The sequence below is a fragment of the Chanodichthys erythropterus genome, chromosome 22 (assembly GCF_024489055.1).
Source record: "Chanodichthys erythropterus isolate Z2021 chromosome 22, ASM2448905v1, whole genome shotgun sequence".
NCBI classification, from domain to species: Eukaryota; Metazoa; Chordata; class Actinopteri; order Cypriniformes; family Xenocyprididae; genus Chanodichthys; species Chanodichthys erythropterus.
This window is the reverse complement of record NC_090242.1, coordinates 21,628,589-21,642,337: the sequence shown is the minus strand read 5'-3', so window position 1 is coordinate 21,642,337 and position 13,749 is coordinate 21,628,589. Positions and strand designations below refer to the sequence as shown.

Here is a 13,749-nt window from a genome sequence, read left to right as displayed (position 1 = left end):
GTGTGTCCAGATACTACACACTTGCGAATCAAGCAACATGTGTAGTCAGTGATATACTTATACTAACTGCTGTTGTTTTTTGTCCTTCTTCAGAATTGACCTCCCTCCAACTCACAAGCCTCCTCCTCCATATACAGAGAGACCTCCTGCCATCCCATTGGCCTCTCAGGCCCCTCAGGTGGCCTCATTCTCTCAGGTAAACCTCACACTGCTCTGTTTACACTGTGGGGGTCCCTGCTCTATATTCTGATTTATTCTCCTACTGTGGTACTTTATAATAGAGCTGCATTCGAAAGATGACTACTGGTATGTTTCTTATTATTTAAGGAGTGATTATATGCTCTCTTTCAGCTCACTTTTTCCAGATTTTTTTCTCTTTTTTTGTCTTTCCTGGCGTTTTTAGCAATCCAAAACATAACACTGCTGAAAAAATATACCAGCCTCAGGTGGTTTGCTGGTCTTAGCTGGTTCAAACTGGTTTCCCATCCAGACAAATTATATTCTTCTTCTTCTTCCCGAATGGGAGTCTATGGCAGCCCTATGAACAGAACATGAAAAAATGATGAAATTTGGCACAATTGTAGGATGGTCATGAAAAGTAATTGGACCAACTTTGGAGTCTCTAGGGCCAACTGTATAGCGCCACCACCAGTTCAAAAATTCACTTTTCTAAAGGTTATAACTTTTGAAATATAGTACACCGGATTCCTCTCTTCATTCTGATCAAATTCAACATCTTACATTAAGACTCCACCCATTACAGTAATGGCCATTTTGAAAAGTACAGTATTCAGGTTTTTTGTTGCTCCTCCTTCAAAATTTGTCCAAAACTTGTTTTTACATTTTTGCTTTATTGATAGGACAATGAAGGGTGGTTGGGAGCTTTTATTTCATATCATGCAGTTTATATAAAATATTTAATTTTTCCTAAATTCGATTGACAGCCCTAAAAAAAAAAAACACTGCATTTTATCCATCTAATCACATTAAGCATTACATTTCATTGTCTAACAGCATCAGCACCCAGGGGAGCTGCTAATAATACTTTGGATATAATATGAATTATATCTGTTGTATCATTATATAGGATCGTCGGATGGAGAGGCGCCACGAATTGGCCGAACGGGTGCCCGGCAGGATGGCTCGAAGAGACCTCCAGAGCCCCACTCACCATTCACTGTCCTATCAGGAATGGATATGTCATCAGAACGGGGCAGACCGAGTTTACATCAACCATAGAGAACATTACGTGTGATGGCGTCCTTGTGTCAGCTTCAGCGCACTGCCAGCCCCAAAGTGAAAACTGTTTACGAGAATACTGGGAGCAAAACACAATCACTGCTATACAGTAATTAGAACATTGAACTATTACTGGTGTATATACAAGGTCTATATAATGCACAATGAAAACCCTGGCAGTATATATATATATATATATTAGTCTGGCTTGTTTAACATTTACAGTATAGTGCAATATAAAATTACCTAGGCTGTCTATATGAGTCTCATTGTTCACTCATTACCAATCTAGTGGTCAAACTGAGGGTGATGGTTGACATTTCTAAGACTGTACAAAGCTATTTTTCTGTAGGGATCATTGCCCTTTGTTTGATTGTTTTACGCAAGGACTTTTTCTCAGTAAAATGTGATTTTTATTCAGTGTAGACTGGTTGTCATTTTAGGTGTGATTTTGACAAACTGCGATTTGTTTACTTATGACATATAGTGACTGCTAGAGTTCATTTGCCATACGTTTTCTTGTTTACACTGTGATGTACAGTAGATGTGAATTTGCATCACATGCTTATGTACTTTGTCATTCCGTACATTATGTGTGTAGATACTGTATTATGTTTCATGTAAATATCCAAGCTCATAATATCAGTGTACTTCACAATTAAGTGGCTTTTTGTTTGTTTAAGCTCAATTAGATCATTTTTGTTAACTTTTTCCTGTTGGCTTAGTTAAACATGAACTTTGAATCTCATAACCAAAGCAATCTTTGCATTACATCATACCAATAATCAAATAAAGTGATGTAACCTGTACTTATGAGACTTGTTTTATTGTGCAACACACTTAAAATGATGTTATTTTCCATATTGGTTTGCAAAAAACACGTCTAAAATAACTAACCAGCGTTGTAGGCCTAATATAAAGACTAGACACGCTACTTCTCAAATCTGCACACAATCTTATTAGACCGGGGTTTGAGAGTCAAATATAGGTTGTAAAACCTGATGAATGCTTAAAATGCTGCTCTATGGTCATCAAGACTGCTATACAAACTTTCCCCAGTCGATGATGGAAAATTTTAGACCGCAAAATGCTCTCTGGGAAGGCGCGAGAGACAGTGAATGAGGGCGGCGGGAGTGCTAGTAAGAGCCTTTCGGCACAGACTTCTGTCTGCATGTCAACTTATGACTTGTGTTGTAGGTAAACAAACTGGTTATCTGCTGGGCAACTGGATAGGCAAGGCCATTAAACAGCAGGCTTTTAATGAGGTGACGGCCACCAGGGAGCAATCTATACTATTCTGGCCTCACCATTCAGGGAAATGTCAGCCAGTGGACCCCCAAACACTCAATGAGAGCATTGTTTATTGCGTCAGTGAGTTACCTCTCTGGAATGCATCCACCATCGCTATATAAAAATGTGTCATTCCCACAATAAAGTATAAGTTTGGACTCATCCAGGATAAATCCATTTAGACTAATAAAGGTGCACTTCTCAGTCCAAATCTATTACAAAGCATGCAATAACATAACAGCCCTCTCATCACCTAATACAAACCAAAGACGAGCCATGCTTTGATATACGCACTCTTCTACCGTTTCTTGACAGAGCTTGTATATTCTTTCATGTTTTGTCTCCTGATCTCTTGTTTTGTGTCTGACCTGTGGTGGATCTGATATTTCACCGCATTAAGAAGCCATCTGAGGGATTTGAGGTGCTGAGGTCTATAATTTTCACCTGAGAGATTTCGTATTTGTTCTGGATGAGCAAACGTTCTGTCGTTCCAGCAAAGGTCTCAGTTTTGCGAGACTCTAGACACAAAGTGGAATGTTGCATAAATATTTTTGCAAAAGAATCTTCGGAGAACGAAACCTTTGGGAGCTTTATAATATGTAGACATTGAGCTCCTCTGCTCTGAATTATTTGTTCATGAATTGTTGAGCTTAAATTTTCAGTCTGAATGCTAACATATATACAGTAGTGAAAGAGCTACATAGAGTTCTATTACGCTTTTAAGGCAGTGGGTCACCATGTTTTTTATGGAATATTGCAGTATTATGAATTATTTATCCGTGCACATCTTTTTTATTATTATTCATGTGCCCTCGTAATCTTTAATCAAAATAACTTCCCCTCCTTCTTGCGATGACATCTCTTCTCTGACGACATGTTTACTGGAGCAAGGGCGGGATGACCCATCACTAACATGAGATCACAGCTATAGCAAATCACAACAATCCAATCAATCAATGGAAAAAATCAAGACCCGTCCTACATTTATTCTTGTTTGAGAAGCCATTTCACTCAGATATACAGCAGACAATCGCAACTTCCATTTCATGCTTACTTGAATCTTTTTGACTCTAAGGGCCCCATTGTCCAATGCAATTTTCAAGGGCCCCACATATAAGGTAAGTTATTTCTTTCAGTATTTCTGCTATAATTATGAAAAAGCTGCTTGTTTTTATTATACATTTTTTTATAAACAGAAACTGGGTAACAAACATAAACAATAGTTTTCTTAATGTGATGTATTAAGTTCACTTTATCTGAATTGATTAATAATAATAGCACAATCAGAGATATATTTAAAAACATCCTTAGTCCTCCAAGGTTTATAATGGTTGTGAATGGCAGCCCAAATTTTGTAGACAAAAAATGCACCCATCCATAAAAAAAAAAAGAATCCATACGAGCTTCTGGCCTGACAGCTATACGCATTTGACGTATGTCCGAAAAGCGTTAACTTCCACGACGTAGTACACAATGACATGACGTACTTGCATAGTAGGTCATGGCGTAGTGTAGAACGTCATGTACTACATCCCAGAAGTTCACTTTTTGGACGTATGTCGAATGCATATGGTTGTCCCGCCATGGTTGGCTGCCATTCATAACCATTATAAATCTTGGAGGACTAAGGACATTTTTAAATATATCTCTGATTGTGTTCATCTGAATAAAGATAGTCATATACACCTAGGATTGCTTGAGGGTGAGTAAATCATGGAATAATTTTCATTTTTGGGTGAACTATCCCTTTAATAACATTAAGTCATCCTGTGGCCACCTTGGAGGCTTGCTGAGGCCCCTTAGTTGAGAACCACTGTTTTAAGATGCTTTTCTGTCCTTTTTGAATCTTTAATGCTTTGGTCTCCAATCATTATAATTGCAGTTAATTTCGATGTTTGAGTGAATTAACCCTTTAAACTATACAGACCACTTTCAGCGTATAGGCCGTCTGCTTTACATTAGCCAACTAATCCTGAATATTTCTGTGAATTCCAAAAACCAGCAGGGAATGCTGGAAAATTCTTAGCTGCTTGTGAAAAGTAATTTGTCATTGTAGATTAACGTGGACCATCATTGGCACAGTGCTGGAATATGAAGTAGGACCATAAAGTGTCTCTTAACACAGCAAAGTGCATCCAAAAATCCTGTCCTGCAATTGTTATCAGGAGACTGGTTAACTTTATTATAGGTGGAACAATCTGCAATGCTGTCTGTTCTGTCTGCATCTCTCCTTCTCTTGCATTCTGAACCCACCTTCAGCGCTGACACGTAATGGAGATGCAGTCAACGGCAGCCATATTGGACACCTGCCATGCTGTACGGCCATTAAACTATTAAGTCAGCTGGCCCCAGAGTGACCGTCCGGCGCAGATTTACAGCCCTACAGGAGACAAGGGAGAATAGGAGAGGGGGACAGTGGGGGATGGTTAGCATAGTCCAACATTACAGATTTATGACGATGGAGCAGAAGGTGCTACGGGCCTCCTCCTTTTCTTCTCTTCTCTCCTTCAGAGCTAAAAGTCACCCTGTTGTCTTTAAGAGACAAAGCTGACGTGAGGAACAGGAATATCTGATGTAGCTCTGAGCACATGTCAGTCCTGGGATGCAATGTTCTTGACAACTTGTAAGATAAAGGAACATCAATTGTGTCTTTATTGGCGTTAAAATTGTGTGGTAAATCTTTCTTCATGTGCTCCTTGGAAAAAACGCATAAGTCAGTAAATGGGATGAAGGATTAGCTGGTTCGCTTCAGAAGTTAGTATCTACTGCAGATGAATTAACTGCTCCATTATTCTGGCAAAAAAACACACACAAAAAAAAAACACATGTTTCTCTGCTGATGGTAATTCAAAAATACTTTAATTAAATAAATGAAAGCAAGTTTTTTCACACATTCACACACACACACACACACACACACACACACACACTACAATACACACATGAATGAACTGGTGTGGCTATAACAATATGGCAAAATTGAGCCAGAAGACTCAAATAAGAGGTTGAAATCAGGTTGATTTGAGCTCTGATTAAGCATTCCTGTTAATTTTCGTTAAATGTTTTGTTTTATTGAATTTTGATGTTATGTGTAATAAATGTCTTTCGCTATGTTCAGGTTTGACTAATAAAATTAGCCTAATGCAAAAACTGACTCTTCAAATCAACATGTCAAATAAAGCCAAGTCTTGGAGAATGTCTAAATATATATCCAAATCCACAATTTAATAAAAAATAAAAACGAGAGAATTTATGAGCCTTTTTATATAGAGCTATATAGGAATGTAGTGGTTAAACCATGGTATTACAGATGGCACTAATCTGCCTTAAAGGTGCCCTAGATTCAAAAATGTAATTTACCTCAGCATAGTTGAATAACAAGAGCTCAGTACATGGAAATGACATACAGTGAATCTCAAACTCCATTGTTTCCTCCTTCTTATGTAAATCTCATTTGTTTAAAAGACCTCAGAAGAACAGGCGAATCTCAACATAACACCGACTGTTACGTAACAGTCGGGGTGTACGGCCCCAATATTTGCATAGCCAACATTTGCAGCCAGTATTAACGTCTGGATCTGTGCACAGCTGAATCATCAGACTAGGTAAGCAAGCAAGAACAATAGCGAAAAATGGCAGATGGAGCAATAATAACTGACATGATCCATGATAACATGATATTTTTAGTGATATTTGTAAATTGTCTTTCTAAATGTTTCGTTAGCATGTTGCTAATGTACTGTTAAATGTGGTTAAAGTTACCATCGTTTCTTACTGTATTCACGGAGACAAGACTGTCGTTATTTTCATTTTTTAAACACTTGCAGTCTGTATAATTCATAAACACAACTTCATTCTTTATAAATCTCTCCAACAGTGTGTAATGTTATCTTTAGCCACGGAGCACCATCAAACTCATTCAGAATCAAATGTAAACATCCAAATAAATACAATACTTACGCGATTAGACATGCTGCACAACGAACACTTTGTAAAGATCCATTTTGAGGGTTATATTAGCTGTTTGAACTTTTTTTATGTTGTTTAAGGCAAGCGCGAGCTCTTGGGGCGTGGAGCACGAGAATTAAAGGGGCTGCATACCTGCATACGGCGCATTTATAATGATGCCCCAAAATAGCAGTTAAAACAATTAATAAAAAAAAAAAAAAAAACTATGGGGTATTTTGAGCTGAAACTTCCCAGACAAATTTAGGGGACACCTTAGACTTATATTACATCTTTTAAAAATATGTTCTTCGACACCTTTAAACATTGTCTCTATTTTAACATAACATACAGCTTTAATTGAAAAGTAATAAAAAAATAGAAAAAAGTGTTTGCATTAATTTCAATGGGGGAAAGACTATCATAATTATTGCATAAATATTAATTAGTACCATGAAATTCTCTCAAAATAGGCTACAAAATAAAAAAAAAAATATATATATATATATATATATTATTGAACGAAAATCAGTTACATTGATTTTACTGCAAAAAAAAAAAAAAGATTTTTTCAGATTTTCGGTCAGTTTTGACCGTGAACAACACAAGTTTGACCCCCAAATAAGCAATATCAGAGAGTTAAGTAATAAGCTTACATAAAGTATTGAAGGAAAAGTATGGGGTTACTGTTGCTTCATGAAAACATACAAAACGTGAGTGTCACCACTACGGGAAGCAGAACGTGTCTGTTTTCAACTCGTCCTCCCCCATCTGAAAGCGAACACACCTGCCATTATCTTGCACAACACCAGAACTGACAGCCATTAAAGCGAAGATGACAGCATCTGGGTCGGGCCAAGAAACTTTTAAGAAATTCATGCGAATGCAAATGGATGGCTTTCTCCAGGTACATTATACTTCCTTGATTCAGTATGATAAAGACTTCATCAATCACATCTACGTTGGGCCTATTTTGGTGGACAGTGAATTAACATTCCTCATACTTGCTGAGTCATGTTTTCTGTTGTCTAATGAGATATCAAATGAAGATAGATGGAAAGTTATGCGCCATTCATTCATTCCCCCATCGATTTATGTCAGTAAATGGGACACTGTGGTTCATCATAACTTCCTAAAGAAATTATAAAGAGGAGCCAGAGAGCTGAAGCAGAACTTAAAATCAGCCACATTTATCTCACATATAGTTGAAAACCATCTGTTTATAAAGCCCGTCACCAGTAAGTGCTTGTTGTCTTTTGGCAATAAATATGCAATAATGGAGAGACTCAATAATTCTGCTTATGGCAGTGAGTGAGTTATTAATAAAGCACAGCATAGTATCTAGGCCTAAGAGTGGTTCTCAGTAGCCTTTGTCACGAGACAATCAAAACGATACACGAAACAGCCTCAGTTTTGCCATAGTGAGTCAGTTGTTGGAATCCGGGGGCCCTGTCTTTGCACTTACATGACTATTGTATTTGGCTCAAGTGTTTAAGGGTGTGAAGAACGGCAGTGTCTAGAACTTTATATACAAATTTTGAAATACTTTGCATTTGCTTAAATGTATAAATGTCTGTTCAGTAGTCCCTACGTTACAGAAGACTTCTAATTAAGTGATAAAAAGCAGATGTTAACAAAATACACACTCATCTATGGACCAATAAAATATACAACACGTAAATCTAATTAATTTAACTTATATTGTAACGTTTTTCTTGACAACTTGAAATTTCAGGCACATTATGATGAATGATGGGATAAACTTAGTCTCAAACACTGCTCTGATTTTAGAGATACTGTAGCGTGGATATAATCAAAGGGCACTGAGCTTTGGCATTTTTCAGACCTCTGGCAGTCTTGCAAACTTCCTGTTGGGTTCACATGCTGTTAACTGACCAAGATTACTAACATCCTGTTGACAACGTGTAATTAAAGATACGGATTTGTAACACAATGGTTATAATATATGGTAATTTAAAGTAAAAACAATATTTACAAAGTTATTGTTTAACACTGTGTGCACTGTAAAAAATTATTTTCATGATTTGTTATCACAACATTTTTTCTTTTGTCAAATCAACTTAATTAATGTGGTTCAGTGGTTCATTTTAAGTTTCTGTTGATTAAACCAATCGCCTTCATTGCATTAAAGGATTAGTTCACTTCTGAATAAAAATATCCTGATAATTTACTCACCCCCATGTCATCCAAGATGTTCATGTCTTTCTTCAGTTGAAAAGAAATGAAGGTTTTTGATGAAAACATTCGAGGATTTTTCTCCTTATAGTGGACTTCAATGGTGTCCAAACGGTTGAAGGTCAAAATTTGTTTTAGTGCAGCTTCAAATGGCTTTAAACGATACCAGACTAAAAGGGTCTTATCGCGAAACGATCGGTCATTTTCTTAAAAAAAAAAAAAAATACAACTGTATATGCTTTATAAACACAAATGATCACCTTGCAAGTGCTTCCGCTTTCCGTATTCTTCAAAAAGCTTACGCTGTATGTCCCACGCCTTCCCTATTCTGCTTACGGAAAAAATGGAACTGCCGCCACGTTCCATTTTCCATTTTCCTTTAACTCAAATTTTTAATTTCAATGAACTCAAAAATTTCAAGGCAACCAGGTAAATTATTTTTTTAAGTTAAACCAACAATTCTCTTTTTAAAGTGTAAGATTTATGTGGTACAAATAAAGCTAAAACTAAAACTAAAAAAAAAAAAAAAACTTAAAAAAAAGTATTATACGAATAGAATAGAAAAGCAAAAGCAATAAAACATGTGAGGAAAAACCTAAAGCAAAATCAGTGGAGAATCACTGTAGTATGCAATGACTTGGATAAATACAAAATGTTGCACTTTAAAGTATAACACTGTGTTGTTTTCCTTTCCCAGGCACCCTTGTGATTTCCCTGCTGTTGTTCTCAGGCACTGCCCTTATTGGATTGAAACTGTGAGACTGTTTCACCCAACTTCTCTTCCTTTCTAATCATTATTTATACGTTTTTTTCTTGGTTCCGTTCTGGCCGTTGGAAGAGAGAGGCTTTCTTTATTCTTTTTTTTTTTTTTTTTTTTTTATAGGAGCCCAAAAATAGCATTCATTTTTCTTTGTTAGTGGATGTCAGACTCGGGCACTGAAATTGTGGCGGATACATCTGGTGTAATAAGGCAGAATATGTGTATACAATTGTTTAGTTAACACCAGGGGGATCAAGGTGCCCTACAGTGGGGGATGGTCACGTGAACAATTGATTCTGCTCAATGTCTCAATACGTCATTCACGCTCTCTCTTTCTCTCGCTCAATTTTCTCCATTTGTCCATCCATTGCCTGAAGGTTGCCACTGCACAGGCCTCTCTAGCCTTTTTTCACTAACTATTTCAACAGCTTCCTCAATAATCTTGATTGCGCATCTGATCATTGGTTATCTTCATTTGACCTTCAGTGCAAAGAAAATAATATCAAACCCAAAGAAAATGACATAGTCCCAATAAAATGGCAACAAAATCTGACACTCTGAATGAATAATGACAGAGCAGAGATGCAATATGAAAAACAGCTGCAGTATGATTGAGACATTAATGAACCTACTATATCCCTGTTTATAGCTACATAATCTCAACAGTATTCAGCCTGTAGCATTTCGGATGGACAGGGAGAGGGATGTATCTTTGGGGACAGCTGGGATAGTCTGAGACATTCGAGGATTGCAGTGCTTCCCTCCTCCCAACCTCTTCTTCTTGTCCAGATACCCAACCGTAGCCACTCGCAGAACTTTCCCTCTTGAATAATTTCCCTCTCTCAGGAACAAAGAGATTCTCTCTCAGTCTGTCCTAGTGATTATCTGGGGCCATTGTGGCATTTCGGCCCAGTGAATGAGATCATTCAAGCGGCTTTCACAAAGGCAAAAGGACTGAGAGAAAGAGTTTAACTCTTAATTGAAATTGCTCGCTATAAAATCACAAGTCAAAAGGGTCAGTAGTTTGCGAACTATGAAAACCTCTATTTGTGTTTCACATCTGTGTATTAGTGAGGTGGGGACTGTAAATGTACAAGAGCTCTCGGCATAGAGTGCACATCAATACAGAGAGAAAAAAACACTGGAGTGTATGATCAATGAACAGACATTTGTAGCGAGGATCCATTTAGACAATCAATAATATTAAACCAGCAATGAATTATTGTTCTTTTTTACGAAATGAATTAGTAAAGTTATGTCATTCACTTCAATCCAGCCTCTGTGGTAAAAACGTGTCCAATTCAGACTTTTCTAACCTATAAAGAGAGATTTCTGTGACTCACCTTGCAATGATCTCTCCATGACGCAGTTCTTGCTGTGAAAGCACTTTCTCTAAAACTCAATTACCACGTCTTTGCCAGACAGCCTTGTGTACTTCGACTAGTGAGAATGACCTGCACTCAACTGTAGAGCACTACTTCTGCTTCTTTCCCATAATGCTGTTGTGCAAATCCTGCTGTGAGATCATGTTCTATCAGTTGAGAAAACACAACTTAGTGTTCTTTAATTGGCTCAAGGTGCACGTATCCGTGTCTGATGCAGCTGGAATCTTGTGTTGTTTGTATCTGATGGCTGCCAATGAATTGCATGACCAATCAATTCTTCATTTGATGTCACTTTAAGGCATTTTGAGTTATTTTCTCTGTACTTATTTATTTCGTTTCATTGCAGATGTTTCTGGTCAAGTGCGAGAAAGAGAGCTCATTTGTGCTGACGTAAGACAGTATTTCCCTCTGCCGCTTCAACCACAATCCCAAAACATGTTGGCAGAATCATCTGTGAGGATGTCATCATGGACAAAATTACAGCTTATTATTCTCATTATTTCTTTGCTTTATGATCAGAGGGTTTAGACCCTTGTTAGTGAAGAATGGAAATATAAATTTTGGGGGGCATTTAATGTACAAGATTGTGTGCTTGTCAAATGTTAAGTTAAATTACTAACTTCAGATTTTTGTGTTTTCCCTACTGATCCATTTATTATATATCACTTATTTGAGCCAAAAGTTTAGTTAGAAGAAGAGTAAAAAAAACCTGAAAAAGACAGACACATGGCTCAACAATAAGAACGGCTTGATGATGTGAAAAAGTTTTAGGAGAGTTTTGTGTTTTCTCTACATTGTATGTTTGTTGATCATATTCATGTGCTCTTATTCCTTGAACAATGAACATTACTGTTATGAAATCTGCTTATTTAAATGTGTCACTAAGGTTATCTAGCTGCAGATGAAAAGTTATTGAAACATTATAGTAATTTCATTTTTTTTTCCTCCAGTAAAAGGGTATTTGTAAATCTGTCATGGTGCAATAATTTCCTGCAATTATTGAAAAATAAGAGCCCAAAAAATTATTTGTTGTAATTTTTGTGCATAAAAACATTTTAAAGAGATTTAAAGATATTTAAACATCTAAAATAATGTAGATAATATTTAATACTAACTTATAATTATATATATATATATATATATATATATATATATATATATATAATTATAAGTTAGTATTAAATATATATATATATATATTATGAAATAAATTATATATATATATATATATATATTTTTTTTTTTTTTTAACACAAAAATATGTTGCTAAAAATAGAACATATCTCTTTTATTATCTCTAAAATTGAGTCAGTATTCAGACAATTAAGCCATCATTCTGTCAGATAGGGCATTTAATTACATACAGCTATTTAGAAACGCTTAATAAAGTAAAAATTTCTAAATGTCAATTATCTTCATATCCTCATTAAGAGATTTCCCATTACTACCATATAACAAACAAAGACACACTAGGGCAATTTAAAGCTAAAGTCAGTCTGAATAGGTTATTTAAAACAGCAATGAATACAAAATGTTCCTTTGAATGCAGTTGTTCTTGTCAGTGGAGTTTTATTCCTGAGTGTCTTCTCATAGTGTGCAAAATGTTCTTTTCATGCTTTCTAAACAGTCCCCTCCATAAATTGTCATTTTATGGATGGTAAAGTTACTTTTTTAAAAGAATGTGAAGACAGATTTTGTTTATCACCATCCTAGTATGGAAGTATTTGAACATCAAAAGACATCCTATATTTGTTTCTGTTCAGCATTAGAATGTCCATCTGCAATCAGTATATAACTGAATGTTTTGAAATCATTGTTCCTTTGGACTCTCTGAAGTCTTCTCGAATCAGCTGCATCCTCAGCAGCTGCTTATTTCTGTGCAAGTTCGAAAATGTATGATGAGATGTTTTGTATGTTGTCAGATGCAAAAAAAAATGGCAAATAACATTGAAAACATGTGTTTACTGGGGGTCGTGTTGCACAAAAGACGTACAAAGACAGAAGCAAAACATATAACTTGTTTTAAAGTGACTTATTAATTAGTTTTGAATTGCCCTGTAACATGAAACATTTAGTATTAAATATTAAAACCCAAATTATGAGAACAATCCCAGTGGGAATTGTTAGCTCCAAAAATGTTAAACAAATTTACATGACAGAATTTCTGTAACTGTTCTGACAGAGAACTGCTGTGATTGTGTGGTCGCATTGTACCCTCTAGTGGAGAAAAACATACTAGCAACTAGGTTCAACTTTTTCTATGAAAATCTGTAGAAAAGCCTTGTCAGGCAAAATGAACCAACAATTATAAATATTGCACAGCTTTATATAATTACTAGTTATAAAAGACAGTTTGAGTGAAAATAAATGAATACAATAGGTGTACATCTAGACTTCTCTTGACTTAAGTGTGACTGTTGCTTAATTCTTTTGAGAAGACCTAGTGAAGAATCTCCTAGCTCCTTAAAGGATTAGTTCGCTTCAGAATTAAAATTGCCTGATAATTTACTCACCCCCATGTCATCCAAGACGTTTATGTCTTTCTTTCTTCAGTTGAAAAGAAATTAAGGTTTTTGAGGAAAACATTCTGGATTTTTCTCCATATAGGCTAGTGGACTTCAACAGGGTTCAACGAGTTGAAAGTCCAAATTGCAGTTTCAGTGCAGCTTCAAAGCACTCTACATGATCCTAGACGAGGAATAAGGGTCTTAATTAGCAAAATGATCAGTCATTTTCTAAAAAAATAAATAAAAATGTATATACTTTTTAATCACAAATGCTCGTCTTGCACTGCTCTGCGATGCGCCACACATTACTTAATCACGTTGGAAAGTGGAAGTACCAACTTCAAAATCACCCTACATTGTTTTACCTTTTTTTGTAAAGGGTGTTTGACTTGGGCTGTGTCCGAAAATCTAGGTAGCTGACTTGCTG

The 13,749-nt window shown here is 36.1% G+C and overlaps 1 long non-coding RNA gene across 1 annotated transcript; it reads right to left on the bottom strand.

Annotated features, from left to right (window-relative positions):
- Nucleotides 1-246: 246 nt before the first annotated feature.
- On the bottom strand, nt 247-10,873 carry LOC137012820 (uncharacterized). Its single transcript, XR_010893615.1, has 3 exons — nt 10,774-10,873; nt 4,783-4,909; nt 247-538 (listed from the first exon to the last, which is right to left on the bottom strand). It is a non-coding gene; the product is annotated as an uncharacterized lncRNA (long non-coding RNA).
- Between the last annotated feature and the right edge of the window lie 2,876 nt (nt 10,874-13,749).